At 46.9% G+C, this 5,048-nt stretch overlaps 1 long non-coding RNA gene across 1 annotated transcript; it reads left to right on the forward strand.

The window, feature by feature from the left end:
- Positions 1-240: 240 nt before the first annotated feature.
- Positions 241-2,659, forward strand: LOC146988143 (uncharacterized). The gene is made up of 3 exons (XR_015035679.1): positions 241-347; positions 1,161-1,226; positions 1,392-2,659. It is a non-coding gene; the product is annotated as an uncharacterized LOC146988143 (long non-coding RNA).
- The last annotated feature ends 2,389 nt before the right edge of the window (positions 2,660-5,048 follow it).

Raw genomic sequence — 5,048 nt, forward strand, 5'->3', positions numbered from 1 at the left:
TATTTACAGAGAGGAGCAAAGATTCCAGTAGACGGCTCGTCATGTCCCCGGGGGGTTGGGCCTGGTTCAGCACTGGAGCTGTCCAGCATTGGAGGACATGTCCCCGGGGGGGTTGGGCCTGGTTCAGCACTGGAGCTGTCCAGCATTGGAGCCGTCCAGCGGACGGCTCCTCACGTCCCCGGGGGGGGGGGGGGCTGGTTCAGCACTGGAGCTGTCCAGCATTGGAGCCATCCTGGATCTCCTCTCTGTGAAGACACGGCCCGAAGAGCGCGGAAAAGAGAAGACTACAGCGTTCATCGTCTCCGTGAAGGCACGGGCCAGTCGAAGGAAAAAACTACGGCTGGAAGGTGAGCTAATGAACAAATGTACCTGGTTCAGTGACAGAGCAGAACAAATTGATGTAGCAGTACGACTTGACTCACTGGCTGTACTAGCTCCTGTATAACATACTCTTGACATTTTGTGTTTAAAACGTTTCCTCTTTTTTTTCTTTTTCTGCTGTGCCAGTTTGCAACACAAAACGGTACCTGTGAATCAGGGAAAGGCTAAAGTGGTGGACGATTGAGATATTCGGACCTGCAAACACCAAACCACCAGCATCTCCTGTTTACGTTGCAAGCTACCAGCTGAAGATGGACATGTTTGAGGGGGGGGGGGGTAGGTGAGGAGCTGCAATTCCTCTGTGTTCCTGTTTCCCTCCTCTCCTCTTCTAACAAGGACCGAGTGGAATTGCAGCTCCTCTCCTCTCCTCCTTATCGTCAAACATGTCCATCTTTACAGAGAGGAGCTAATATTCCAGTGGACGGCTCCTCATGTCCCCCCCCCCCTGGTTCAGCCTGGTTAAGCCTGCTTCAGCACTGGAGCTGTCCAGCGTTGGAGCCGTCCTGGATCTCCTCTCTGTGAAGACACGGCCCGAAGAGCGCGGAAAAGACAAGACTTCAGCGTTCATCGTCTCTGTGAAGGCACGGGCCAGTTGAAGGAAAAAAACTACGGCTGGAAGGTGAGCTAATGAACAAATGTACCTGGTTCAGTGACAGAGTAGAACAAATTGATGTAGCAGTACGACTTGACTCACTGGCTGTACTAGCTCCTGTATAACATACTCTTGACATTTTGTGTTTAAAACGTTTCCTCTTTTTTTTTTCTTTTTCTGTTTACAGTGTCCACTGCACATCTGCCCATCCCACGTGAGGGATGAAGGAAGAAAAAGTGGGAAAAAAAAGAAAGTAAGTTTTCCCAGAGGTTTTTCCTCGGTTGATGTGGGTCTAAGGGCAGAAAATGTACTATTGCTATGATACTTTCTAATGAGACGATGTTTTTGTAAAAAACAACAAAGTGCTATACAAAAAACTACGCTTTGCCTTATTATGCCTTTCCTTTCCTTTCCTTAGTGCAGTGCAACGCATGGAGAGGGCGGAAAGAGAAGACTCAGAGAGCTCATCTCTATGAAGACACAAGCCCAAAGAGGGCAAAAATGAACACTACAGCTGTGTCAGTTTGCAACACAAAATGTGAATCAGGGAAAGGCTAATGTGGTCAAAGATTGTGCAAACACTGAGGTGTGGTTGGATAGTCCGCAGAGGTTCGAGTTGTGGAGTCATAAAGTCATCTCCAAGCCACGGGTCTGTTTCTCCTCCACTAAACCAGTCCACCAAGTCCACTCAGCACAGTTGTTCAGTCAGGAAGGTGAGCATCTGGTTCAGTGACAGAGCAGAACAAATTCATGGAGCGGAGATGACTTGTTGACTCTACATATCCCACCTCTGACACAAAGAAAGCTGAGGAAAAAATTCGGTGGAGTTTAGAGGACATTACGAATGTGGGCTGAAAATCACCGACTGTAGCCTACTAGCTCCTGTATATCACACTCTTGATATTTTGTGTTTCAAACTGTGTGTGTAATGTTTTCTCTGTGTACAACGTCCACTGCACGTCTGCCCATCCTGTGAGGGATGGAGAAAAAAAGAAAGAAAGAAAGAAAACAAGTTTTCCCAGAGTTTTTTCCTCAGTTGATGTGTGGGTCTAAGGGCAGAAAAAATTGTTAGGATGCTGTCTGAACCCCAATGAGACAAAGTGTTTGTAAAAAATAATGTGCTATACAAAACAAATTTGCCTCGCCTTACCACACCTAACGCATGGCGAGGCTGAACGATGAGGACAGCACCTGGGCTCCAGAGGCATAAGTAAGCTTCCCTATGCATATGAAATAAAAATGACTCTATTGTTCTGTCAGTTGCAAACACTGAGGTGTGGTTGGATAGTCCGCAGAGGTTCGAGTTGTGGAGTCATAAAGTCATCTCCAAGCCACGGGTCTGTTTCTCCTCCACTAAACCAGTCCACCAAGTCCACTCAGCACAGTTGTTCAGTCAGGAAGGTGAGCATCTGGTTCAGTGACAGAGCAGAACAAATTCATGGAGCGGAGATGACTTGTTGACTCTACATATCCCACCTCTGACACAAAGAAAGCTGAGGAAAAAATTCAGTGGAGTTTAGAGGACATTACGAATGTGGGCTGAAAATCACTGACTGTACTAGCTCCTGTATATCACACTTGATATTTTGTGGTTCAAACTGTGTGTGTAATGTTTTCTCTGTTTACAACGTCCACTGCATGTCTGCCCATCCTGTGAGGGATGGAGAAAGAAAGAAAGAAAGAAAGAAAGAAAGAAAGAAAGAAAGAAAGAAAGAAAGAAAGAAAATAACAAGTTTCCCAGAGTTTTTTCCTCAGTTGATGTGTGGGTCTAAGGGCAGAAAATTGTTAGGATGCTGTCTGAACCCCAATGAGACAAAGTGTTTGTAAAAAATAAAGTGTCATACAAAACAAATTTGCCTTGCCTTACCACACCTAACGCATGGCGAGGCTGAACGATGAGGACAGCACCTGGTCTCCAGAGGCACAAGTAAGCTTCCCTATGCATATGAAATAAAAATGACTCTATTGTTCTGTCAGTTGCAAACACTGAGGTGTGGTTGGATAGTCCGCAGAGGTTCGAGTTGTGGAGTCATAAAGTCATCTCCAAGCCACGGGTCTGTTTCTCCTCCACTAAACCAGTCCACCAAGTCCACTCAGCACAGTTGTTCAGTCAGGAAGGTGAGCATCTGGTTCAGTGACAGAGCAGAACAAATTCATGGAGCGGAGATGACTTGTTGACTCTACATATCCCACCTCTGACACAAAGAAAGCTGAGGAAAAAATTCGGTGGAGTTTAGAGGACATTACGAATGTGGGCTGAAAATCACTGACTGTACTAGCTCCTGTATATCACACTTGATATTTTGTGGTTCAAACTGTGTGTGTAATGTTTTCTCTGTTTACATTTGTCTGCCCGTCCTGTGAGGGATGAAGAACGAAAGAAAAAAATATTTCCCAAGTTTTTCCCTAAAGAAAAGTGTTTGTAAAAGATAAAGCGTTATACCAAAAAAAAACCTATGTCTTGCCTTATTGTGCCTTTCTTTTCATTACTTACCACAATTCCCACCTTTGATATAATGAAAGTGTGGTGTGTGTCTGAATAGATCAAGTTTATAGCAAGTTGAATCGCATCCCACAAAACTATTGAAAAATACCAGGCTACCCTGAAGGAGTGTTAGAACAATGGGGGAAATTGTACTACTAACAGTCCTTGTCAGCATTACAACAACAACAACTACAACAGCATTCTCTGATGATGATGATGATGATGATAAAGTAAAGTATGCCTTTATTTATCCCACGATGGTTTAAATGTGATGAACAAGCAGAGGACGTGTCTGACGAAGAAGATGGTGGAAACCCCGAGCACGGTGTGTCATGTTCTGGAGGAGAGGAAAGTGGAGGACAGGGGGAAGAAGAAGGATATTGGGAAGAGGATGGTGAGGAATGTAACCCCGAGCACAGTGTGTCATGTTCTGGAGGAGAGGAAAGTGGAGGACAGGGGGAAGAAGAAGGATATTGGGAAGAGGATGGTGAGGAATGTAACCCCGAGCACAGTGTGTCATGTTCTGGAGGAGAGGAAAGTGGAGGACAGGGGGAAGAAGAAGGAGAATGGGAAGAGGATGGTGAGGAATATAACCCCGAGCACAGTGTGTCATGTTCTGGAGGAGAGGAAAGTGGAGGACAGGGGGAAGAAGAAGAAGGAGATTGGGAAGAGGATGGTGAGGAATGTAACCCCGAGCACAATGTGTCATGTTCTGATGAAGAAGAAGACGAAGAAGATGAGGAAGAAGAAGAAGAAGAAGAAGAAGAAGAAGAAGGAGGAGGAGGAGGGGAAGAAGAAGAAGGAGAAAGGGAAGGAGAGGGGCGAGGAGGACAAGAAAACAGTCAAGTGAAGAGACAGAGTTTTCTCTCAAAACATGGCAAAATCAAATGGTCCTCCATACCATACGATAAACAGCAGCAGGGTAGAAATGACCGGAGGGGGGAAAGCGACGTTGAGTCTCCGCCACCGTCGCCGCCACCGCTGCCATCATCACCGTTACCACCGACAACCAGCCCACCAGGACCGACTGAGTATTCGCTTGCCCACGCCCGTGACATCGCCTCCACATTTTTCATGTTCATCACCCCGTCGATAGAACACATCATCTTGGAGATGACTAATTTGGAGGGGAGACGGAAAAACATAGACGGTTGGAAACCCATGGACACCACCGACCTTCGCGCCTACATAGGGCTGCTGCTCTTGGCGGGTGTCTACAGGTCCCGAGGTGAGGCTACGGCCAGTCTGTGGGACGCGGAGAGCGGAAGGTCCATCTTCCGTGCCACGATGCCAATGAAAGTCTTTCACGCCTACTCTAGACTGCTGAGATTCGACGACCGTGAGTTGAGACCCACGAGACGTGCCACTGACAAACTGGCGGCCATAAGAGAGGTCTGGGACAAGTGGGTTGAGCGGTTGCCATACCTCTACAACCCCGGGCCGGAGATAACGGTGGACGAACAACTGGTTCCGTTCAAAGGGCGTTGCGCTTTTCGGCAGTATATGCCCAGCAAGCCCGCGAAATATGGGATCAAATCATGGGTGGCATGTGACGCTAAATCCAGTTACGCTTGGAAGATGCAAGTGTAT

This window comes from Trachurus japonicus, chromosome 4 (assembly GCF_045865225.1).
Source record: "Trachurus japonicus isolate A0001 chromosome 4, Traja_1.0".
Classification (NCBI taxonomy): Eukaryota; Metazoa; Chordata; class Actinopteri; order Carangiformes; family Carangidae; genus Trachurus; species Trachurus japonicus.